This window comes from Thamnophis sirtalis, unplaced genomic scaffold (genome assembly GCF_051295495.1).
Source record: "Thamnophis sirtalis isolate CommonGarterSnake01/CBP01778 unplaced genomic scaffold, rThaSir2_p1.2 scaffold_11, whole genome shotgun sequence".
Lineage (NCBI taxonomy): Eukaryota > Metazoa > Chordata > Lepidosauria > Squamata > Natricidae > Thamnophis > Thamnophis sirtalis.
Window position 1 is genome coordinate 22,981,165 of NW_028261391.1, and position 27,556 is coordinate 23,008,720.

General features: G+C 39.4%; 1 long non-coding RNA gene across 1 annotated transcript; it reads left to right on the forward strand.

Moving 5' to 3' along the window:
* The first annotated feature begins 19,754 nt into the window (after positions 1 to 19,754).
* On the forward strand, positions 19,755 to 26,690 carry LOC148043556 (uncharacterized). Its single transcript, XR_015698095.1, has 3 exons — positions 19,755 to 20,075; positions 25,191 to 25,536; positions 26,571 to 26,690. It is a non-coding gene; the product is annotated as an uncharacterized LOC148043556 (long non-coding RNA).
* The last annotated feature ends 866 nt before the right edge of the window (positions 26,691 to 27,556 follow it).

Genomic DNA, 27,556 nt, shown 5'->3' on the forward strand with positions numbered 1-27,556 from the left:
ACTGCTATTCTAGTCCATCAAACATATGCAATTTATGTAAATATAAGTCCCTACTGAAATATATTAATGTGAAGTTACTTCCTTGGACTTTATTTACATAATTGGAAAATATAAACATTTGGCATAGACAAATCTTCCTTGTACTATATGATGATATGTAAACTGATACTTTCTATTTGACTGGGAGCAATTTATTCTGCAAATCTATCTGGTTTTTAAAAAATAAATTGATAGAACCCAATGAGATTGATTAAAAAGATTAATTGGGCTGTTAAAAAAATATTTATTATTACCTATACTCTGATAGTTTTAATTAGAAATACTAGAGATTGAGTATAGGCTTTTCTGTTGGCAAAGTATATATGCCACTACTTACCATAGATATGCATATTTCTTGATTTCTGATTATTTCAACTTGTTTGCTTTCTAACTAAACCTGGCAATCTTAAAGATTCTTAAATCCACAGCTGAGTTTTGATCACCATCTATCAGCTGTGACCAGGGGGGCATTTGCCCAGGTTCGCCTGGTGCGCCAGTTGCGGCCCTACCTGAATCGGCTCTCACGACAGTCACTCGAGCCCTTGTGATCTCTAAGCTGGAATACTGCAATGTGCTCTACATAGGGCTGCCCTTGAAGAGCACCCGGAGACTTCAGCTAGTACAGAACGCGGCCGCGCGAGTGATTGTGGGCGCACCTCGGTTCGCCCACATAACACCTATCCTCCGCGAGCTGCGCTGGCTGCCTGTAGATCTCCGGGTGCAATTCAAGGTCTTACTTACCACCCATAAAGCGCTCCATGGTAGTGGATCTGACTATCTGAGAGACCGCCTTCTGCCAATAACCTCCCTGCGTCCCATCAGATCGCATAGAGTGGGCCTCCTCCGTATTCCATCCGCCAGTCAGTGCCGACTGGCGACCACCCGGAGGAGAGCCTTCTCAGTTGCTGCTCCGACGCTATGGAACAATCTCCCCGTGGAGATTCATACCCTGACCACAGTCCAGGTCTTCCGTACAGCCCTCAAGATCTGGCTAGCCCGTCAGGCCTGGGGATAAATTTTCTTGCCCCTCCCGAATGCTGAGTGAATGTTGTGTTTTAGTACTTTTTAGTTATTTCACATTTTCCTTTGTATTTTGTCTTTCACCCCCCTTCCCTTACTATTGTAAGCCGCCCTGAGTCCCCTCAGGGAAAAGGGCGGCCTATAAATGCTAAATAAAATCTCTAAAAAAAAAAAATCTCTAAATCGCCAACCCTGCTGAATAAATGGCTTGGATGGGGTTTAGGAAACTGAAGCTCATCCCTGTTAAATCAAAAATATTATATGTAAGAAGAACCTCTATGCATATGTTCAGATGGTAAAAGATTTACCGGTAACGTACAAATGAAACATACAAGAATCAAATTCTTCCAAAATACTGATATTGCAACCTCTCAACTATGGAATGTGCAACCTAGAAAAGTTGATTGACTTTAATTAAGGGATCAATGACATGGCATCAAATAGCTATCAACTCTTAATCATCAGAAGATAGCTTTTCTTGAAGTTGATATATCCATACTGGTCCTTCAGGTTTTTCAGCAGAACATTGATGACTGCTGTGATTGAGTCCATCTCCCCTGCTACTGGTTATCCTCTTTTCCTAAAATTATGTACTTCTTTATAATTATAGAATGATTTTAATACCTATTATATTTGGTGAAAATCCAGATGTTTAAAGTGGGTTATATTTTAATCTCATATCATTTATCATTTATTAATCATCACAATCTTTCCTATGTCAGTTTCTCCCCATAAGATAAAGGTGAAAGTTCCCCTTGCACATATATGCTAGTCGTTCTAGGGGACGGTACTCATCTCCGTTTCAAAGCCGAACAGCAGCGCTGTCCAAAGACATCTCCATGGTTATGTGGCTGGCATGACTAAATGTTGAAGGCACACAGAACGCTGTTACCTTCCCACCAAAGGGGCTTCCTATACTTCTACTTGCATTTTTACATGCTTTTCAACTGCTAAATTGGCAGAAGCTGGGACAAGTAAAGGGACCTCACTCCGTTATGGGGTGCTAGAGATTCCAACCACCATACTGCCGACCATTCTAATTGACAAGCTCAGCGCCTTAGCCACTGAGCCACCATTCCCTAAAAAATGCTTTAAATCATTGATTCATGAATTTGATGGATTTGTTTTAGTATTTTAATCTGTACTGCAATTATTAAATTCCTCAAGCTTATGTTTTACAGATGGTTTTTTTAAAATGTGTTTGAGTTGTACACAACATGAGGTCCCTTATTATGGGACAACTGCAATAGAATTCAATAGAAGACATATATACATAACAAGAAAAAAAGTTAATAGGAAAATTACTATTGTATTTAGGACCGATTTAAATATAATAAAAAATTGAATAAGCCAAGCTGAAGGTATTTTATTGTAGTTATGTCAAAAATAATAGAGTCAAATCTTAAAGGAAAGAAACCCAACTGCAAAAGTTTTGTAAGTAGAAAATAGAGCCATTTCTTTAAAAAAAAAGGATTATGTGAAGTATTTTTTTTCTAAGACTGTAGTATTGATTTTGAAATGCCCAAAGTAATGAGATGCTGAGGGAATATAAATACTGTAATATGACTTGTGTGACCCTAAAGTTAAAGTATTCTCTGAGATACAAATATTCTAAATACAATGAATAACTGGACCTTGGCAGAGTTATCAGTCTGAACAAAGGAAGTTGAGAAGAGACATGATTTGATGTAATGGTGTTTTGAAAGGTTCTTTGATTTATTACTGTTATAGAAATAGTTTCCACTGATGGAATGAAAGGGACGAACACTTTTTCCAAAATTGGGCATTTCTATTTTTTCACCTACATATTTTAGATGATTTCTTTATCAAGGAGAGCTAGAACAAATTACAAGGTAAAATAAAAAGTAGAATTACCAAATTGAACTTGATGTTTCGAATATTGGCCAACATACCTGTACCATTTTCCTTGCAGTTATATGCAAACACGCCCATAGTAATATTTTACTTTAAAAAAAAAATTAATGTAAAATTTTTAAATAGAATTTTTTTTCAAATGCTACCATGAAAAATAGAAACCCAATATCTTCTTTTTATTTTATGCACTATTTATTTTAAGACCATTTCCTCATGATTGATATTCTATTGTATATACCAATGGTAAATGATTATAAAATATACTATAAATTGCTAGTGAAGAAATGGCATACATTTTTAAAGCAGAAGATTAACATTCTACTAATACAATACAATTACATTCATTAAAAAAAGAGAACAAAAATTGTGAATTCCCTAACTATTTTGTTTCACTAAAGTAATAAAGGATTACTTTAAAGATAGGAATATTCCTTAATGAATTTTTTTCTCCCATACAGGAACCTACCTATCCTGAAAATTTTCTGGATGCACAAGAAATGCAGAGAGGAGAGCAAGAATTTATTAGAAATTATTATTAAAATTAAACTTTATTTTTAATAGAAGGCATAGAAATTGATACACATTTTTCATGCGGAAAATAACATAATTTCCCCCTTTATTTTCTTTGAAAGTCTAAACCATTCTCCAGAACAAGCCCAGCAAAAATAAATAATAAAATAAAATGAGAGAAGAGAAGAGAAGAAAGGTTTTGGCACATGATGGACTCTTCTTTTGACACCTTGTACTTACAAGCTGGGTTGAATGCAACTTTGCTAAATGATAGAGTGATCATGTGATTAAATATTATTCGAAAGCCATTGAAGTGCTTCAATTTTTGGCACAATGAAGGAAAATCAACTATTAAAAAGTAGTTTGGCAAGAAGGCCTTTCCAAGACTTGATGCACAGAGAGTTAACACTATTCACTTTGTGGAGAAGCAAAGAAGAGATAATACATAGCAAGAGGGGGTAAAAGCTTATACAATAGCACCCATAGCAACAATTTCTAAAGCTAACTTCCAGCCAAAGAGCTACTCCAGTCCTAATGTCCATCCCTTGATCTTAGTATCATAGAACACAATTCAATAAACGGGGGGAGAGAAAGGGCCTCCTGCAAGGACAAAGAGACCCCCCACTGATAGGAACCTATAATGGCAACTTATTGTTTACAGTACAATGTGAAAGAGAACATACGATACTGAAGCAAGGAAAGGTCGGCCGAACAAGATATCCTATCACCCTATTCCTTTATTTATTGTGCAACATAGGCCATTAAATATGGTGTTGGGGGAAAAAAGAGAGTTGAACATTTATGTCAGGAGATTCAAGAAGAAAAGTTCATGTCAAACTATCGTTTCTTTTCTCCCCCCCCCTCTCAAAGATTCAGAACCCAAAAGGCACATTTGAACTGTTGTCCCATGAACAACAATAGTTTTCCATTTACGGTTGGTAAAAATCACACCAGGCAAATCAGAAGAATGCATTTATGTGAAAAGAACTTTTTTTTTGATATCTCACCAGCTCTTAAGTGCCACTGCAAAATAGATTAAACTTTCCACACCTTGTTCATTTATTCCAGTTATTTGATCTGATTCCCAGCTGAATGGAAATATGCTATAAAGCAGAACATGGCTAAAATAAGGTGATTCTTTTCCAGCACCTGTTGTAAAACCGTTGCCCTCTGGACTAGAATTCCCATTATCCCCAGTTTGCATGGCCATCGGAAGAGTCTCTGGGATTCTTTATTGATACCGATTAATCACAATCAAACCAAACCCCATACAGTTATTTTTTCCAGATGCAATTGTCCTACATTTTAAGAGAAAAGCAAGCAAGGAAATAATGGCTGACCCTTTGCTTTTGGAACGATAAAACATTTAAAGGGCATTTGAGAAAGGCTATCTAAGTTTGAATAGTTGTTACTGAAAAAAAATCAATCCTTAGTTCAATGAGGCATTACATTTCTTCTCATTCTCATGCCTCTGAGAAGAAAAAAGAAAACAGATCCTGTTGCAACCTTGTATTCTTTTAACCCTTGTTTTTGGTAATTGCCCATATTGGTTTAGATTTCCCCTAAAATCACTTTATGGCCTGCCGAAGTTCTACGTTCCTGCAAGAATCACTAGAATGGAACATAGAGGATTGACCAGATGGCCTTCTGGAATTCCTTGAGATTTGTGTTAAATCATCTGCAGGTACATTTAGTGCTGTTGTGATAGGAACTTTGATTGATGAGGTTCTTGGATTTCATGCCTCCATCAAGAAAATATAGTAGTCAAACTGGGATTAAATCATCACAAACTTACTAACGACTAAGGATCATTGGAATAATTTATCAGAGTAAACATATTTAAGACGATTCCCTAGTCTGCTTATTTAGTTCTGCAACTCCAATGTCTTTTTTTCGCATTGGAAAGTAAACTTATTAAAAAAAATGCACAAAGTTGGCAAAGGAAAAATAAATTATTTCTCATTTTCACTGAGGAAATGCCATCAGGAGGGTTGATAACAAAGTTCTCGCTCTAACTAAAAAGAAGGGAAAAAAATACAGAATCTATGCAAACGAGACCTGCAACTTTACAATAACCAGAATGGCACTCCAAGGACACTGATATTCTGTGATACAAAATAAATGGACCACAAGTATTCTTTTGGGTACTAAAGTGATTTGACTATAAGTCTGGAAGGATTCCATAATTTGAAATATAAAAGAAGGCTATGCTGTCAGTACTGCATAAATTGCTAGCCTTTTAAAAGCTTTATTTTTAGATGATAAAGTTAAAATGGAATATTTTGATGAGATAGGGTCTTTCCCTCCTTCCACACAAATTAATTGTACAATTTAATAAACTAACAGGTGGTTTCACTTCATGCACAGCAGATGTTAGGCTGAATGAATGGAGTCCTCTCTCATGATCATCTTATCCCCATGCTATTCCTTCCTTTATATCAGTCCTTTTCTTTTCTCTCGTCTTTACTTTTTCTGTTTGATTTATGAGCAGCTACAGTAGATGCTTTGTCTGAATTATATGAATATTGATGACAGGATAGTGTTGATTTTAATGGAACCAATAACTCTTGCATCCTTCTTGAAAATGCTCCTTTCACTACAATGTATAGCATTCTACCATGATCTCAAACGTTTATAATGGGTGTATGTGTGTGTGTGTATGTCTGTATGGGTGTGCATTGTGTGCATATAGCTCTGGATGCATATGTACTCACAGTTTGTCTTTGTGTGAATGTGTGTGATTTTGTGCATTGCAGGGAGAAAAGTGTAGCATATAAGCAGCCTCCATTCCCTTTATTTTGAGCAAATTTTCCAGGTTTTTGATGAACAATTCAGAAAAAGGAGGAGATAAACTTATTTTCTTATGGTTGAAAGTGTCTGGGAATCTAAACTATCACTTTTGGATTGTAAGATTTCTGATGTGCCACCAATGATATGAACAACTCATTCAGAGGTTTTGACTAGTATTTCACATTTCCTGGAAGGCTCACGTGACCACACCCAAATTCATTTCCAGAATAGCAATTATTTTCCATCTCTATCTGGGATACAGAAATGTTTGCTTCAGAGTTATTAATTCCTTATCTTTTTTGTTGCCTGATTATAACAGATATCACAGGTGAACTGACGTGGTGGGTTTACTATAAAAGCTGTGCTGGCTTGTCCCAGTGAATACAATCTTGTTCCGCTTATCCTTTTTCTTAATGCCATTGTGAGATTTTTAAAACAAACTTTCTTGGAAAAGTAATATGATAATTACAGTTTTTTAAAAAACAAATGAAAAATCATCATGGATATTAATACAGAAATAGGCAATTAGGTATGTTACATTTGAAAACATGGATAGTTATATTATTTGTCTGCAAGTGAAAAGTTTAAAGATGCTGTCTGATCATAGAAAACAATAATGTCTATATTTGCTGTTTTATACTTCTGACTGGCAAGAGAAAGGTAATAAGAATATCAGTCCTATTAGCCATTTGTTAACTTGAAAAAATTATTCGTTTGATTTTTATAGACACCCATCTCATATATGAAATTCTGGGAGGCCCAGAGCAATTAAAAAACAACAAGAGCAATGATATTTCAGTCCTACACCAAGGAAACCTGACTGAAAGGAGTCCAGGCAATCTGCTTCATTTAGGATACCGTGAAGCTATTGTGTGACCACCTTTATAACAACTTTCCCTAAGAAGGGAAGGTTGGATTCTAAATAAAAATTATCCAGGGTGATTTGGGTCTAGCAATGGTTTCTTGAAAAGGGAGAAGACCAGCCAAAAATCCTAATGAAAATTTGTGAATGACACCAAGTTATTTCATTACTTTCACCTAATGTTTCCAGAGTTTAAATTTAAAAACAGTACAGACCACAATTCACTTGCTAAGTAGTTTTACTCACTTTTGAAAATGTCTTTATATATACATTAACACAAATATAGGCATGAGTCGGGGGGGGGTGTTTCCTGCTGATTCTAACCGGTTTGGTAGAAGAGGTTCCACAAATCTACCATGCCGTTTAGAACCCGTTCTACCAGTGGAACAGTACCGGAATGCCTGCCCTGGCCCCCTTGCTCACTCTCCCTGCCCATCTGGTCACCACTCGCTCGCTTGCTCCCCCTGCCCATCCCTTCCACACTTGCCCCGCCTGCCGCTTACTGATTGGCAGGCTCACCAATCACCCCGCCCGCCTCAAGAGCCCTATCTAAACCCACTTACCTTCTTTCCTGCTTGGCTCTCTATTGCTGCCTGCCGAGGAGGTAAGTAAGCTGCAACTAAGCACAGGGTGGGGGGGGGGTAGCAGGCCAGCTGGAGTGGCCTGCCATGGCCCTGCACTATAAGCGAGTCCGGTGACCTTTTGCGGCCTTGCAAGGATCCCAGGCTCGCTTACACCGCAGGGCCGCAGGGCCACCAGTAAGCACGGGAGGGTTGGGTGGGGATGGCAGCGGGAGCTTACGCAGCATGACTGGCATCTTTGGCAAGTTCGGGGACCTCGTAAGGCCTTTGCAAGGTCCCCGAACTTGCCTAAGATGCCTGGCTGCCAGCAAAGGACCTCCTTCCCCGGATTTGCCCTTGTTTGGCAGCCAGTAAAGCACGAGAACGGTGAACAGTAGCTGGCATGTAAAGAATATTTTAAAATTGTTTTATTTTAATTTATTGTGTTTAGAATATTTTAAAATTGTTTTATTTTAATTTATTGTGTATAGAATATTTTTAAATGGTTTTATTTTAATTTATTGTGTTTAGGATATTTTAAAATGGTTTTATTTTAATTTATTTGTTTAGAATATTTTTAAATGATTTTTTAAGGATTTTTTATTATTTATAGAATATATTTAAAATATTTTTAGGGAATTTGTTGTTTATAGAATGTGTTTATTACAATATATGTTATTGATTTTTGCAAATGTTTTATTTGTGATGCAATATGTTGCTATTAAGTGTGCAGGTTGGTGCATGGTTTATGTGTCTCAAAGTGGCTGCTTTTCTATGGGCAGGCCAGGTTGGTGCAAGGCAGCTCTGCCAGAGTTTGTGTTTCTATGTGATACCTGGTTATTTAAAAAATTGTGAGGTGGTTGCTGCTTCTGTGAGCTTCCTGGCACTGTCCTTTATAATTTCCCACAATGCCTTGATGGTTTTTATTCCAGTGGCTTTGTCTTTCCTCTCCTTAGGGTTCGGGGAAAAAAACTGGTTTCATCTGCAGTCTTTTAGGGGGAAATTGTTATTTTTTGGTGTTTTTCTGGCGCTGTCATAGTGTGTGTGTGTGTGTGTGTCATGTCAGTTATCACCCACAGTTATCTACACATTAATAATGATCAAGTACTAATAATATTTCTTTATACATTTTAGTGACCTTTCCTTACATAATTGGTGTTTTCTTTCATACTTTTAGATTTCTAATTTCTGTTTCTGTTAGTTAGCAATTGATAAAACAAATCCGACATGAAAAAGTATTCGAAGCCTTCTTGATTTTAATTGTCAATTTATTCATTCCTGCATTCTAATATTTATTCATTTTCATATCTTTGTTTTTCCACTGTTGTGCAAACACAATTCCAGCAGCTGTTAACATGTGTAAAATTAAATATGTATTGTATTCCCTTTGAAATACACAACAATACTACTGGTTTTAAATCCATATCTTGCTTTAGCGTTGCTTCTAACCATGACACCACTCTTGAATAGCTACTTGGTCTGTCCTAAGTACTAAACCTAATTCATATATTCCTGTGGGTGACTTCAACACACAAAAGGACAATCATCTTCCTTTTCTATTATTTTGTGTGCTTGTTTCATCCTAATGCAGTGCATGCAATTAAAGCCTTCCTTTCTATGTCTGTGCAAGCCATTCTTTGGAGCAAGTGTGATCAGTGATGTAGACGACCGGCAAGGACAGTCATCCTCCTTCTGTAAGTAGCTGTCTTTATTGTTTTGTGTACTTATTTTAATCTTATTTAAGTAGTAAATACACAAAATAATAAATTTCCTTTTAAATATCTTTTTGTAGATCATCCATTGGGGCAAAAAATTCAGTGACATCGTCTTGGCCACTCCCACCCAGTCACATGACTGCCAAGCCACTCCCGCCCGGCCACATGGCCGGCAAGCCACTCCCAACGAGTCACATGCCTGGCAAGCCACTCCCACCCAGTCACTTGGCTGGCAAGCCACTCCCCAAAGCAGGCCACACCTACAGAAGAGGTTCTAAAAATTTTTGAAACCCACCACTGGTATGAGTATTCTGAAGACAAGAGGCAAACAAATCCTGAGCAACTCCCTCTTCTTTTATTAATCTTAATGCAATTTGATGAAAGTTTTTACTTTTCAAGTTTTTCTCAAAGGAGACATTTCTGATGTAGTGAAATGGGATGATCCTGCAACTGTTCAGTTACACTGATTGGATTGCATGTGAATCAGTGCTGGGATTCAAATTTTTTACTCCCGGTTCTGTGAGCGTGGCTTGGTAGGTGTGGCAGGAGAAGGATACTGTAAAAATCTCCATTCCCTCCCCACTTCAGGGGAAAGTTACTGCAAAATTCTCTTTCCTCCCCAATCAGCTAGGACTCGGGAGCCAGAGAATAGATGGGGGCAGTCACAGGTGATATTTATGGTTCTCAGAACTACTCAAAATTTCCCCTACAGGTTCTCCAGAAGTGGTCAAAACCTGCTGAATACCACCTCTGATGTGAATATTCTGACTTTCTCTCTTATGCTTCCATTAAATCTCATGAGACCATACCAGGAAGGATCTACTTCCAGTGGAATTATTCCAAGGATGACATGTAGGCTGTTAGGGATCCTTTGATGGAAACAGCAGAGTCATTGCTGCTAGTAGTAACGTTTTCTGTTGGTCAGAAGAAATAAATTAGACTCATCACCATGAGAAATTCTCACAGATCTTGAGGCAGAAAGCTTTTGAAAAATTGTAAACACAAATGTTGGCACAGCATTATTACTTGTAGCTACTGTTTATTCTTTATGAAATCCTCTACTTTTAACTTTGAAGCCTTCTTTTTTTGTAGCCATCATACATTGTGTACCTTGCTCAGGTATTCATCCAACTATAGGAGGATTTGAAGTTTGGAACATGCATGTACAAAATCATTGTCTCACATGTATGTGGGGACTCCTCGGAAAAGTCTTTCCAAGCATATTTGGCTGATCTATTTAGAAACCTCGGTGCAGATATAAATTCTAACATGGATGTCAACCAGATTTTTTCCATGGAGAAGGTGATGGCAAGCCTAAGCATATGATATTATTGTAATTTGTAACATGCATTGCTAGAGCCATACCTATTTATTTTCCTAATATGTGTGCCATTGGAGATTTTTCAATAGCAGCTTGTTCATAAATTTGACATCTTTAGATGTTTGACAGAGAAATGGTAATATGTTTTCAATTTTAAAAAAAGGAAACCAAATTAAAACCTCTTCATCTAGCTCAGGACTAGGACTAATGTACATTGACTAGGAGAGGGTTTCTGGGATTTTTAGTTTTCCTCAGCTTTCTTTACAGAAGCTACACATTAAATCTGGCTCCTTCTATATGCAAAGCTGAGTCTTCCATTAACCTGCGAGTCTTCCTATCGGAAATATGTGAGAAATGCCTTTTGTTACAAAGCTAGGGAAAAATAGAAATATCTGGTTGAGATTTAGAGTTCCCTGTTGTCAGTTGATTTTAAAAAAACAACTAATATAATTTTTGCATTGATTGAGTTTTATATTACACCAATGGAATATTATGTTCCTGGAACAGCAGATTTTGCAATGATAAAATAGTAATAATCATAATCATAATAATCAAAACTACACGGTTATTGATGAAACATGTAACAGTGATACCCATTGTCACTGGGGCTCTTGGTACCATGTCCAAGAATTTTACAAAACACATCAATAAATTGCAGCTTTTATTATTGGTATAAGACAAGGTTACAAGACTGGAACAAACCATAAATAATGTGATTGGATAGAAGGATAGATAATTTATTAAGTAGGTGTTGTGACTCAGCAGACGTCTCCTGTGAGTCTTTTCGGGATGCAAGATTAACAACGCAGCTGGGCCTCATTGGTGGCATCTTCTGGTGATAAAAGAATGGATGGTGCCACGCCCTGGTTGCAGGAGTCAACGTTCATTCGTTCGTTCAACGTTCATTGATCATTGGTCGTGGTTTGTTTGTGAGAAATCGGTCGTGGTTGGAGAAGTGATTTGCTTTCTGTAACCCTGATTCAAGGAGACACTTGAAGAAGTGAATTGCTTTGTAAGAGTTTTGTTTTGCATTCTGTTATCTTGTCAGAGACTTTATGTTTATTTTTGGGCTCGCAGCCAGTCTGAGCCGAGGACTGATAAAGTTCTTTCCTTTTAAATTTGTCTGCCTGTCGTCTGTTAACGAGCGAAGAAAGGGGGACAGAACAGTAGGCTAACAGGATGAGATTATTTGCATATAATGTGATTGTATGGTCACTTCGACTTTGTGATGCTGCACTGTTTTAAATGTAAAAACAATAAATATATATATGGGGGGAAAAGAGAAATTGCAGCTTCCTGCAATATCACCAGCGGAACTGTAAAAAACTATGCTGCTCGGAACATCATACTTGGTTGATACCTAGGATGCTGGAAACAACCCATACCAACCATTAGCACCAGTCAATGGTATTTGTGACATATTTCTAAATGTTCAGTTGACTGAGTTTCATGATTAATGAATAAAAGAGATAACAACAACAGCTTCCAACCTGCGATGATATCTGTAACGCTGTCATCCAGATTTGCCTATCCCAGATCCTTGGTAAGAACTCAATAGGTAGACAAAAATGCCAAACTCAGTCTGAACATCTGGCTACTGTGTGATAATTAATAATAATAATACCCAAAACAACTGGAGTACCACTTGAACACCATAGGCATTGACAAATTTGCCATAAGTCAATTGCAGAAGATGGCTTTATTTGGAACAGCTTCCATCCTGCGACAATATCTGTAACACCATCAAACATCCAGATTTGCCTTGGTCCTTGGTAAGGACTCGATAGGTAGACAAAAATGCCAAACCCGGTCTGAACATTTAGCTGACTGTGTGATGATTAAGAACAACAACAACAACACCTAATCACTTTAGAAAACATGTAAAATTTCTAGTATTTTGTTGGCTGGGTGTCTATGTGAAACATGGGCCTGACCTTGGGAAACTGATATTCTTGGTTTATTGCTTTTTCAGTGAATAATTCTGAGATCTAGACAATGTTTTTCTAACATGTCCTTAGGGATTGAAATTCAATGAAGCCTAGATGAAGAAAAAGACTTTCTTTTTTCTTTTCTTTTCTTTTTTTATATAAAAATGAAATCTCAGGATTACCGTTTGAGAAGTAAGGTGTAAAAACTCATGAATTCTGATTACACTTACAAAAGCCTCTTCAGATTTCTTGATGAACATGTTACAGTGTCTAAGTAGGAACACAGATGATAGAGCATGCCCATGTATCCTGCTCCCCTTCCATTAAAAGCTTTCATGGATAAGACTAAAGTTAGGCAAGAACTCAATAAGTTTAGAAATACAATATATTTTTCAGTTGTTTGGGTAACCAAAGGAAAAATCAATCTCCTGGCTTTTAAATCAATGTAGGACAATTATTGCTATAAAAGTAAATGCCACCTTGTACTATGTGTACTGCAGATATTATTAAGACTATATTTTTGTAGAAGAAATATTGGAGAAAAGAATTAGATTCTGAACTTCTGCGTGACTTGGCAAAGGAAACAATGCATCATTTTGTCTTGCAGTGTGGTATTTGGCACTTATTCCTATAGTGTACATTGGATCCATTGAGGTGATCCTACTGAAATCAATGAGATTTACATTAATTTCATTTGTTCTGGCCTGGGTATGGCTAGTTTGAACTCAGTCCAATATTGTTAAGGTTATAGTATAAAATAAGAGCACTTGTCCAACTTTTATTCACTATTATGACTTTTTAGATGTACATTAACGTACATATTAATTGATTCATCCAGGCAATTTAAAACATTCTTATTTCACTTAGTTTTTGGCACCTACAAACTGTCTGATTGATATTGATTCTAATATATACTCATGAAGAAATGGGTAGTCAGACTGGTAAGCTCTGGGAGGTTTAGATTTCAACTCTCATCAGCCCTGGCTTACATGGCAAATTGTATTGGATGAATAGTACCCTGTTTCCCCTAAAATAAAACTCAGTCAACCAGAAAATAAGTCCTTAGTAAGATTTTTCAGGATGCTTGTAATATAAGCCCTACTTCAAAAATAAGCCCCAGTTAAAATTGTCAGCCAGATGGACACATTTAGTACCATATTGCCCTGAAAATAAGATCTAACTTGAAAGTAAGCCTTCTTTTGGAGCAAAAATTATTATAAGACCCAGTCTTATTTTCAGAGAAACACGGTATTTGGGGCTCACAGGTTAGGTTAGGTTAGGTTTATTGGATTTATATGCCACCCTTCTCCCAAGGACTCAAGGCGGCGTACAACATAAAAGACATATTACAAAAATTAAAAGGGACATTAAATAAAGTATCCAAAAAAAACCCCAATTGATATTTACAATAAAATTTAAAAAATTAAATTAAAATTAACAACCAAATTAATCCTATATTTTATTCTATTCAGACCAGGCTGGCTTGCTGGAAAAGCTAACTTTTTAGTGTGCGTCGGAAGGACCGGAGGTCGGGAATTATGTGAAGCTCCAGGGGCAGCTCATTCCAGAGGGAAGGCGCTCCCACAGAGAAGGTTCTCCTCCTGGGGGTCACTAACCGACACTGTCCAGCCGACAGCATCCTGAGGAGGCCAACTCTGTGTGATCACACTGGACAGTGGGAGGCTACTGGTGGCAGTAGGTGGTCTCGCAGGTACCCTGGGCCTAAGCCATGGAGTGCTTTAAAGGTCATAATTAGTACTTTGAATTGCACCCGGAAGACAACTGGCAACCAGTGCAGGCCGCCTAAAAGGGGTGTAACATGGGAGCACTTAGGTACCCCCATGATAACCCATGCGGCCGCATTCTGGACCAGCTGAAGCCTCCAGGTGCTCTTCAAGGGCAGCCCCATGTAGAGAGTGTTGCAGTAGTCCAGGCAAGAAAGGACGAGGGCATGAGTGACTGTGCACAGAGCATCCTGATCCAGAAAGGGGCACAACTGATATATCAGGCGAACCTGGTGAAAGGCCCCCCTGGTCACGGCCGTCAGGTGTTCTTCTAAACTAAGCCGCATATCCAGGAGGACTCCCAGATTGCAGGCCCTCTCTGAGGGGGGTAAAGTTTCTCCCCCTATCATCAAATATGGAACAAGATGTACAAATCGGCATGACGGAAACCACAGCCACTCAGTCTTGGAGGGATTGAGCTTGAGCCTGTTCCTCCCCATCCAGATCCACACAGCCTCCAGGCATCGGGACATCACATCGAGGGCATCATTTGGGTGGTTTGGGGTAGAGATGAAAAGTTGGGTATCATCAGCATATTGATGATACCATACCTCAAAACCACTGATGATCTTGACCAGCGGTTTCATATATATTGTATGCTGAACAATATACAGCACATTTTTTTAGAAAAGGAAGTGAAAAACAGTTTTTATAGCAAATCTTAAACTACAAGCCTTACAAAATCTTGCACAAGACTGCTTTTCATGATAAAATCAATATAAAGTTAACCCTTCTAGGTGAATTTTGTGGAAATCTACTATAAGGATTTTTCAGTCATTAATATAGCTTGACTTTTATTCTGCTATGTCCTTCATTCTCTATTTGGATTGTTGTTTTATTATTGTTATACTACTTAAATTACTTTGAGTTTTATATTTTGGATGTCACCTATCTTCCTTTGAGATGGGGGCAACTAAAAATATTATAAACAATTATTTTCTTTGTCTTCCTATGAATTTTCTAAATATTAACACAATAATTTTAAAGCAATTTTACATCAAAATCTATTACAGTTTATGTTGAAATCATGGTATTCAAAAAGAATGAGCAAATATATATAGGATTGTGCTGTCTATTAGTTCCCAACAGAGTAGACAAATAGTAGGGTGTGGTGGTGGTAGTGGGAATTGTGTGTAATTTCATTAGCGTTGCAGCTAAATGTAGGTTATATATGCAAATGCTTGTGAATTCTCCATTTCCCCAAACTATACAAAATTCCTGTTATGATCCTAGACTAAGTTGGCTTTGCCAAGGCAGAACAGCCCTAAGGACGAACTTTTATGCTGTTTTAGCCAGTGACATAGTTTTCAATATTTTAATTTCTGATGGGAGAGTTTCTGATGAGCAATGAATATTTTTATTTGTATATACATGTCATCAGAATCGTGACATTGTCAGCTTGCATTTATTTTCTATAGAAACTTCCTCTAGCGGTTTGCAATAATGGATCATTATTCCTTGGCCAGTATCAGATTTAAATGCAGTCCAAGTGCCATTCTTCAGTCACAGCTTTAAAGGATTAAAAACAATTTCACTGGCATTTGTCATCTTGCCTGATACACAAGCTCATGTCATTATTATCTCCCAAACTGACATCCAGTTTCATCTTTGAGGTGAGAGAATAAACTGTTGACTAAATAGATTAGCTATAATGTAATTAGTGCTTTATTCAACAAGTTTTCTTTGAGTGCACGTACTAAGATATAAGTAAGCAGTGCTTAGAAAGAAAGATACTTTTAAAAATGGCTTTGTTGGGGATTTTACATTCATCTTGCTTTGAACAGAGATAAACCTGTTTAATAAAGAGAAACCTGACCAAAATAAAGTCATAGTGCCATGAACAGGCTGGGGGGTCAAATTTTGCACCCCTCAGAGAGGGTTCGCAACTTGGGAGTCCTCCTGGATCCACAGCTGTCATTTGACCACCACCTAACGGCTGTGACCAGGGGGGCATTCGCCCAGGTTCGCCTGGTGCGCCAGTTGCGACCCTACCTGAATCGGGAGGCTCTCACAACAGTCACTCGGGCCCTTGTGATCTCTAGGCTGGAATACTGCAATGTGCTCTACATGGGGCTGCCCTTGAAGAGCATCCGGCGGCTTCAGCTAGTGCAGAACGCAGCCGCGCGAGTGATCGCGGGTGCACCTCGATTCACCCGCATAACACCCATCCTCCGCGAGCTGCGCTGGCTGCCTGTCGATCTCCGGATGCGCTTCAAGGTGCTATTAATCACCCATAAAGCCCTACATGGCAGTGGATCTGGATACTTGAGAGACCGCCTTCTGCCAATTACCTCCCTGCGACCAATAAGATCCCATAGACTAGGCCTCCTCCGTATCCCATCGGCCAGCCAGTGTCGGCTGGCAACCACAAGGAGGAGGGCCTTCTCAGCAGTAGCCCCGGCCCTTTGGAACGAGCTCCCCGTGGAGATTCGTACCCTCCCCACCGTCCAAGCCTTCCGCATAGCCTTGAAGAACTGGCTCGCCCGTCAGGCCTGGGGATAAGGATAGTTACCCCTCCCGAATGATGAATGTATGTTGCCTACTATTTTATTATATGTCTTCTATCTTGATGTTTGTGTTCCCCCCTTCCCAGTTTTATGTGAGCCGCCCTGAGTCCCCTCAGGGAAAAGGGCGGCCTACAAATTCTAATAAAACTAAACTAAAACTAAACTATTAAAAACAATACATACATACATACATACATACAGGGGTGGGCTTCAAATATCGCAGTAATTGGTTCGCTGCCTCATTGCTGGTTGGCAGGGCAATGATGGGCGTGGCCTAGTCAGCCTCCTGCACCATGGCAGCAGGGGGAGGCAGTTTTTCACCCTCCCCAGGCTCCGGGAGGCTTTCCTTGAGCCTTTGGAAGGGCAAAAACTGCTTCCCTCAGGCATGGGCAAGGCCCATTTCCAGACTTCTGGAACCTCTGGTAGACCCTTTTTCACTCCTCCCCGAGCCTCCGCGTGGGCCCTGTGCTTACATGGCATTAAACGGGCCATGTGGAGACTCCTGGGAGGGGTGGGTGGGGCCAGCCAGGAGTGGCATTTGGGGGTTTGCCGAAGTGGGCAGAATCCTAGCTAAAGGATCGCCCAAACCCATGTGAACCCCCAGCAGCCCACATATATGTATAATAAGTATATGTATAATATGTGTATATGTATAATATTTATAATATATGGATAATATTTCTCAAACTAAGGACTCAGAATCCCAGAAATTAATCTCCTTTATACCTTTATATCTTGAAGTTTCTAGTCACCCTGATTTGCTTCAGGTAGCTGGCATAGCCTTCAGAGCAGACTAGGCAGGAATCTGTGCACATATATTGTGTGTGTGTGTGTGTGTGTGTGTGTGTGTGTGTGTGTGATAATACTATCACTATGTATTATTATATGTATACAACTCACTCCACTTCATAGAAACAATAAAGAAACAAAATCTACAACCCAGCGACCTACTCGTAAGCTTCGTTGTCCTATCCCTCTTCACCAGGGGTGGGTTTCTCGCCCCGTTCCAACCGGATCGGTTGGAACGAGGCCGGCGGCGTCCTCGCGCACGCACGCACGCGGCACGCGCATGCGTATTAGCGTCTGCGCGATGCTCCAGCTGCTCCTGGAGGATCGCGCAGGCGTTCTGCGCATGCGTGGAAAGTGCGAAATTCAAAAAAACCGGGTAAGGAGCGGGTGCGGGTGTGCGGGCGCGCGCGGGCGCGGGGGGGGGGCTTCGCCGTTCCCGGAAGTTACTTACTTCCGGGTTCGGCGACCAACCGGATCGCAGCGACCGGTGCGAACCGGTTGAAACCCAGCCCTGCTCTTCACCCAAGTGCCTATAAAAGAAGCCTTCACAGCTATCCAGAACAAACACAACCCCCCTAAACACATCCTGGACCTGACCAACCACTGCCTAACCAACACATACTTCATCCATAATAGACAAAGATGCAAACAGATAGAAGGAACACCCATGGGATCACCTCCTCACCCGTCATCGCAAACTTATACATGGAACATTTTGAAACTAACGCCTTAGATAAATCTGAACACAAACCCAAACTCTGGCTTAGATATGTTGATGACACTTTCGTGATTTGGCCACATGGGAAAGAAAAACTGGATCACTTCCTCACACAACTCAACAGCCTACACCCCAAAATACAATTCACTATGGAAATAGAAGCAAAAAACCAACTTCCCTTTCTGGACATCCTAATCTACAAAAAACCCAATGGCTCCCTAGGACACACCATCTACCAGAAAAAAAACACACACCAACTGCTACTTAAACACACAATCCCATTACCACCCTGCACAGATCAACTTTGTAGCCAAGACCCTCATCTCTAGAACCAAATGCCTAGCCGACAAAGACCACCTGAAAACTGAATTACACACTCTGGTATTAATTGCCAATGGATTCGAAAGAAACACAATTACCAACCTAATCCAAAAGGAGACACCCCCCCCCCAAGAACCGAGACACAGAACAGGACAATGGCATCGCCCTCCTCCCCTACATCAAAGGCACCACAGATAAAATCAGCAAAATTCTCCACAAACATAATATCAAGACAGCCTTTGGCACTGATCAAAAAATAGCCAACATCTTAAAAAACTCTAAAGACAAGATCCAGCTAGAAAACCAGGAGTCTATGAAGTACCATGCAAAATCTGCCCAGCCACATACATTGGACAAACTAATAGGAGAATAAATGCACACATCGCAGAACACAAGAACACAGTCAGAAAAAAAGAAAAAACTTCCTCCCTCTTCCAGCACTTTAAAGTTACAGGACATGAAATTGATTTTGAAAGAACCAAATTAATCTCCAAAACTGAACACTTCAACAAGAGAATAATTATGGAAGCCATAGAAATAGAGAAACACCCCCAGAACATGAATAAACGTGACGATACCTCCCACCTACCAGACATCTGGAAACTAGCCCTAGTCAACAAATGAGTCCCAGCCACGAAAACTGACACCAGACCAAGAACAACACAGGACGCAACCACCAATCACCCTCACCAGACTCAAACCCAAACCCATCCCATAGACCAAATGCAACTACCATCCAGAAGCCAAACAACGGCGGCATCACCAACTGCTGCACCCCGCTCTGAGCCCCACACAAAGCAAACTGACCCACGCCATGAACACATGGCCAGATTGCAAACTCGGGGCCAAACCAAAGCCCGGGATGTTGCACCTCAGCCATCTGCTCAGGACATTACATCACAGAACTCAGGAGGTTACAACACAAAGGCTCAGGATGCTACAATGCAGCCAATCCTCCAGGAGGTTGCAGCAGAGGACTCAAGATATCACTTCAATAGAGCTCAGGAGGTCACCACACAGCCCATTACCCAGGTCATTACAACACAAAAGAACAATATTCACACAGCCAGTACCTCAGCCACACAGGATGTTATGAAACAGCTGACTAATCTGCAAACATCAACTCCCTCAAGATGTTACAACACAACCAACCAATCTGCTTGCAGCAACAGAGCCAGCACTCCACACACCCCCACCAGTATTTATAGAGGGACGGCAGCTCGCACAGGCACGAGGCCGAAGACACCAGCCTGAGGATGATGAGTGGGACCTCGCCGAAACGTTGCTGAAATACTCTCAATCTTACATGGGAAAAGACTCGAATACACCAAAACCTGTATGTATGTATGTATGTATGTACACACACACACATACACATACACATACACACACACACAGAGAGAGATAGTATTATATAGTTGTGGTTTGTTTCATTTAGATTCATGCTCATATGGCAAACAAGGCTGGGGAATAACAGTATTTTCTTTATATGTGTGAAATTGAAAAAGGGCTTTTTTTGTAACAACCCAATTCCCATTAATTTGATTTTTGTACTGAAAAATACTGCAATCAAAGGATGTGTGTTGGACAAACACAGGCTTTTTGATTAGTTCACAAAGGCATGACACAGTGTCTTGTGTGCAAAAAATATTCTCCACAGATATTGATATTTTTGAGCTTTCTACTTAAGAAAGTTCCTAGGAAAGGTGAAAGCTGTAATTCTGTACCTGACAGTACAAGATTATAATCAAATTATATAGACCTTTGAGAGAAGCATGAGTAAATAATATATAGGTTCATGGTGCCCCTTTCTATCTAGTCTGCAAGGAATGGGGATTTTAAAGAAACATAAAATCTGCAAGATCTAAATAGTATTGCTTGCTTTAAAAACCCTAAAAGTATCCATCCATCCCTTTTCTTGACCTGTTTCTCTTTCTGTGATTGTCTTCAATTCATTAGAACAAAAGAAGCTTCTCATTGTTTTTTTATTCATCATTGGTCTCTAGCCAATGCATCTATGCTTCTAAAAGCCTTTAGGTTTTTTCCTTTTGCAGATCTTTGAAACTGAATATTATCAGACCTTCATTTGAGACTTATAGGTATGTAAAGAGTCTGAGTGAATAAATAACACCAAAATTATCAAAAATATGATGTGACAGTGTGAAAAAGGAATTTTTCTCCCTTTAAAGTAGGGCCAGTTGTGTCTTTTTGCATGTTATAGAATCAGTTGGACCGACCATTCCTGGTATTACACAATGTCTGCTTCCCTTACTGTGAAATTCTTACCAGAAAGATCATGTCCCTCCTGGAAAGAAATTTGGGGAAGGGGAGGAGGAGGAGAAGAAGAAGAAAATGATGCCTAAAAAATGGAAAACACTATTTCTAAAGATGTAGGGCTCCCCCCACTCTCATTCAAAGATATAGCCTTGCAATGATGACAATAGTGAACCTCCTCAGAGTGGGTTTACTGTCTAAAAAAAATAGCAAAGAGCAGCATAAAATCATCCAGATAATCACAAAGATCTTCAGAACAACATCCAGCGATCTTCAGGGCTTTCTCACATTGGCTAAAGTTCATGACTTTACTATTACAAAAAGATTTTTAAAAACCCCAAAATCTCTCCCCCCAAAAATCACTGGGTAAAAATGTGATACAAAACATTCAGGCAAATCCACAGCAGAATTACATTCACTTGGATTCACCCTGAATCATTCCGTGAGAGAGATGAGTGATTTATAAATGTGACAAACAAACAAACAAATTGTCATTGTTCTTTCAATGTCCAGACCTAAGTAAAATGATGTGGCAATGACTGAAATGAGTAGTTTATGGTTAAGACTCCCAAACTTTATTAAGCTGAAGGAGAAACTGGCAACCGGTCTTAGGAAGTTCCATTGTAATTTGATAGTTAAAGATGGCATAACCAAGTTACCTTTTCACATTTCAAACGTACATGTGCTAGTCAACTTTGTTTATGAAATAAACAAATCATTCAACCTGAATATTGTTTGTTCATTCTTTATATATCAGTAGGACTCACATAAAACTCCTTAACATTCAGCACGAAAATTGAAAAGGGGTGAATACCCTTTTCACAAATGTATATATCATTTTCATAGCAAATTGCTATGAAAAAAGGGTGGAGAATGGAAGGAAAATAAACTGTTCAAAAATTGGAGGTTCTCTTTTCACAAAAATCACCATATCTGGCCTTCTGGAATCTCAGAGTTCTCTTAGCTCTGTTCCGTGCACCATTTTCAACAAACAATTGTCCATATCAGAATGCAGGATAAGAATTCCTGACTCTGACACATGTTAACTTTGTGCAACTTCTGTACTACTGCGGAACCTATTGATAGGAAATTGGTTATAATTCAGTAATGAAAACAATTGGACAGTTTCTTCTTCTCATAAAAGCTGTTATGAGCAGTTATAAATCTCTGTATTGGGGTCAGAACCTGATTTTGTCATCTGTGCATTTCTCCAATTTATACCAGTCTAATTTAGATATAATGAGGCAACTCTGGTTAGTTTACTAATAATGGAAATAAAAGACTCTCATTTCCTTCTCTTTGCCCTGGTGATGGAAAGAGATATGTGGAAGTATCTCGGTGTGGAAGTTGCAAAGGATCACTGATATAAGACTGATCTGTAATTTAGTATTATAAGCAGAAAAATGTGTACCTTTACTTAGAAAAACACACACACACAAAACCAGTTTTGCACATATTTTCACATAGCATTACATTTCCTTCATGTGGAAGCTGTAACTATTAAGAGTAATAGTTAATATTTAAACACATATGAATTTATTTAATTGCCATTCTGAGAAAATGTTTATGGTGGGTTATCAAAGTTCTTCAAATTTTAATTCAAACATTCAAGCTTTGGATTGAGTTTTCATAGATTTGCTAAGAACTTCATCCATAAACTATCATTAGGGACACTTTGACTACCAAAATACATTACATTATACTCCTGGCAGTAATGGATGGCCAAGGTGGCTCACAGTCACACCCAGGGGTGGGTTTCAGGCGGTTCGCGGCGGTCCCCGCAAACCGGTTGGTCGGCGAACCCGGAAGTAAGTAACTTCCGGGAACGCCAAAGGATCCACCCGCCCGCCCGTGTTTCTTACCCAGTTTTGACGAGTTCTGCGCTTCCACGCATGCGCAGAACGCATACAGCGCCTGCGCAATCCTCCAGGAGCAGCTGGAGCATCGCACAGGCGCTAGTACGCATGCGTGCACTGTGCACGTGCACGAGGACGCCGCCAGCCCCGTTCCAACTGAACCAGTTGGAACAGGGCGAGAAACCCACCCCTGGTCACACCATACATTTGGGTGCTTACCAGAATTATTTATTTAAAAACAATTTAAACAAGAAGAGCAATAGTAATAGCACTTAGACTTATATACCATTTCATAGTACTTTTGCAGCCTTCTCTAAGTGGGTTACAAAGTCAGCATATTCCCCCCAGCAATCTGGCTCCTCATTTTACCCACCTTAGAAGGATGGAAGGCTGAGTCAACCTTGAGCCTGATGTGATTCGAACTGCCAAATTGCAGGCAGCTAGCAATCAGCGGAAGTAACCTGCAGTACTGCACTCTAACCACTACACACCACAGCTCTTATGGACATAAAACACAAATGATAGATAGTTGTAGCCCATGTTTGGCTTAAAAGTATGATCACTTGGCTAGAAATAATGAACAACTACAACCTAGGGTGAATAGGGAGCATCCAGTATGCACAGGTCTTCTAACTGGCTTTACTTTCAACAAATTAGCTTTTCAAGTAGTTACTGCTTCTGTTTAGCCATTTTGTTAAACAACAAGTTGCTCCCTCTCATTGACGCAGGTTTCTAATAATGATCATGATGTGCTCCCCAAATTCCAAACACAGCAACTGATCAGAAGACTGGAGACCTCTGCTTAATGATCTGCACTCTGCATTTAGCAACAAGCAATGAGGACTAATGGGATTGATGCTGCTAGGCAATACAGCCACGTGACATCACACTTTATGACTTACTACTTAGTGATGGAAATTCCAGGCCCAATTACTTTAAGTTAGGACTACCTATAATCACTTTCAGCAAGATTGCCATCTCCTCCCTGTGCTTCAAAATCGAGATGACGAAACAACTTTCCTAGATATGTTCATAATCAATTGAGGGGAAGGCGGAGAATGGAATATCTGTTTAGATAAAAAGGGAAACAACGACATTACCACCTCCTGAATGTTAGTCTCAGTAAAACAGTTCACTTAACTTGATGGACTATCAGGCCAAGATAGTCTCTAATCACTACTAGCCATTGTTTTTACTTCCTCAGGTCAGAGACAGGTATCTTTTCCTTGATACAGCTGGAGAGTGATTTTCCATGCTACAGATCATAGGTGGTATTCAGCAGGTTCTGACCAGTTCTGGAGAACCAGTAGTGGAAATTTTGAGTAGTTCGGAGAACTGGTAAATACCGCCTCTGACTGGCCCTGCCCCCATCTATTCTCTGCCTCCCGAGTCTCAGCTGATTGGGAAGAAATGGGGATTTTGCAGTAACTTTCCCCTGGAGCTGGGAGGGAATGGAGATTTTACAGTATCCTTCCCCTGCCACACCCACCAAACCATGCCTACCAAGCCATGCCACGCCCACCCACAGAACCGGTAGTAAAAAATTTTGAATCCCACCACTGCTACAGATGCTCTTTATCCAGAAGTCCAGATTTATTTTTAGGGTAAAGGCTCTAGAACCTGTTTGAAGGCTGATAGAAAAAGAACTGTTCTTAACAAACGTGTTCTCCTCCCCTCCAATCTGGTTTTCTTCTTTTTCTGGGGGTGATTCTTACATTGTCCTTCCTCAAGTGTTTTCTGTGTCCTATCCAGGAATTCTTTATCTTCCCTGATAAGCTGAAGGATAAACAATTTTGTCTCTAGCCCCTTTATCTTCTCTTCCAAGAGGGCAATCAGCCTGCACTTACAGAACTGGGAGCAGTAACTTGAATAAAATTGTTTCCATATGGAATCATGGTTTTAAGAGTTGGGGCTTTTGCTCAGTGGGGGAATCTGTGATTATATGACAGTAATCCATCTCAATGAGGACCAAATGGGTAGTTTATCCTTCGGAAGTATTGTTTGTGTTTTTGATATGTATTTACTATAAGTAAATATTAAGTAATTCAATTCAGCTGACAGGCATATTAAGACACACATCTTTGTTGCTCTATTCAAAGTCCAATCCTGGCATGAACAAAATATATCAACGTGGTAAGGCAGATTCATTCTGAAATTAAATCTGTTAAGCCTTGATTTCAAGGAAGCATTTAAACAAAGGGCCGCTATGATGGGGAACTCCCAGCCAAGATTGTGATATTTATATCCCTGTAAAACCAAAATAAAGCAAAGGTTTCTCTAATTTTATAACTCAGGGTTTTTTTTCCCGTTATACTCTCCAGGTTTTCTGGAGGAGTACAGCTATCAACACAGTGTTCCATGCGCCTTTGGTGTTTAGTCATGCTGGCCACATGATCACGGAGACATCTTTGGACAGTGCTGGCTCTTTGGCTTTGAAATGGAGATGAGCACCACTCTCCAGAGCCAGGAACAACTAGCACATATGTGCAAGGAGAACTTTTACCTTTACCTTTACAGCTACTAAAATTTCCAGTCTTGGGCCTAGTTCCGAGGTTAAACCTATTTCAGAAGGGTGTGGTGTTGATCAGAATCATTTGGACCTGTCTGGCAGAAGATACACAATGCATACCTGTCAAGGTCAACTCACGTTCTGTTTAAAAACCAATTGTAAGTATGGGTGGGGGTCAGCTCAGTCTGGTAAAAAATTGTTACAAGACAAACACCTAAACAAAACAAAAAAATTTTCCCCTGCTTTGCCTGGAAATGGAATGGGACAACTCACCGCAGCTAATTTGCCAAGACCAAGTACTAACTCATGTGGGACAACTTGACATGGCCAACTCAACATGGGACAACTCGCTGCGGGATGGTTCAACAATTCAGTTTAATTATTTAAAATAATTTTTAAAAATATTTTAATTTTTGTCATTCACATTTCCTTTTGTCATTCCTTTGTCATCCTTTCTTTAATGATTCTATTCCACTATTTCTTCTATATTACTGTAACTCTTCTTCCAGGGTGAGTTGATTATGGTGAGTTGTCCCATGGCAAGTCAGCCATGACAATGTTATTTTAATAACATTGTTGTGACTTGTTTCATTTTTGATACAATATGATTAATTTTATATTTCTAGTTTTGGAGGCTAGTGAATTATTACAAATGATTTTTGGAACACGTTGTTGCATAATTTATTATTTTTCCTATTTTACTGTTGTAAGTCAACCAGAATAGCACCATAGCAAGATGGGCGGCAAATAAACGTAACAAACAAAGAATTTAGAAAGCATCCCTGAGTTCTTGAGGACTAGGATAATGTTCAGGCTGAATCTCCCATGCTCAGCCTGGGACACTGAATTTATTCTCAGCTGATGTTTCTTGATGACCAGTTCCATTGCAGGAAACAAATATTATTGACTAACTGAGACTATACTTTATCTATATCTTTACCCTCTTATTCTGTAGCAAACTGAATGATGTGGAAGTAGCAATAGCAAGACCACTTAGACTTATACAGCACTTTACAATGCTTTACAGCGTCTCTAAGTGGTTTACAGAGTTAGCATATTGCCGCCAACAATCTGGGTCCTCATTTTACTGACCCTGGAAGGATGGAAGGCTTAGTCAATCTTGAGAGATAATTAGAGAGATAATTCATATACAAATATGTTGGAACACAACTAATGATTTGCTCTATCATAGGAGAGAGAAACCAAATTCTTGAGAAGGAAGAACCGGACATCACTATACGTTGACAACTTTACACTGAACAACATAAGGAAAAATCAAACTGAATTGCAAAGCCTGATGGCAGAAATATATTTATATCTCCAGGAGATACAAAAGGGATGGTTTTTCCTTTGAAAAATAACAAGTTGTGTACCTCCATTAGGCGTAGCACTGAAGGCATTACAGAGATAGCTTTGAGAGCGCTTCTATGGTAATTACCCTGACACAACCTGTAGTGAGATTCATTTGTGCTGTTCAGTGTGTGCCACTGCATTTTCTCATCTTACTAACATTTACTAAAGCCGGCTCTCCATACGCTTTGTTTAGCTTTGAAATAGAAGTAGCAGGGATTTCTCTTTGGATCAACCGATTCTCAGTTTGACAGAACAGCGGGAGGAAAAGATTGCAGACTGTTGTAGTTCAGGCTTTTTAGAGTCATGATCCCAGAACATAGGCAGGTCTTTTCCTTCCTTCCCTTTCTTTTTAATCAAATGGAACACGGTATGTTTGTGCTGTGGGGGAAAATGCCAATTGAATCCCAGAAGGCCTGTTCTGTTTGTACCCAGGAGATATCCTCCTCCTCTGGGGAATGATCAGTAAAAACAGAGAACAAACAATTGTTTTCTTTGATGATAAAGAAACAATATGTTATAAAGAACTAGAAATGTTGTCTCACTATACTATGTGAATTCAAGAAGATTTTAGTTGACCGCCATTAGTGCAGAGAAGAGCAACAAAGTTGATTAGGCTAAAACATGAAAAATGGTTATAGAAATTGGATTTGTCTAGTTTAATGAAAAGAAGGACAATGAGTGACATGATAGCAATGTTCCAATATTTGAGGGCCACTACAAAGAAGAAGGACTCAAGCTATTCTCCAGAATACCTGAAGGCAGGACAAGAAGCAATGGAGGAAACTAATCAAAGAGAGAACCAACCTAGAACTAAGGATAAATTTC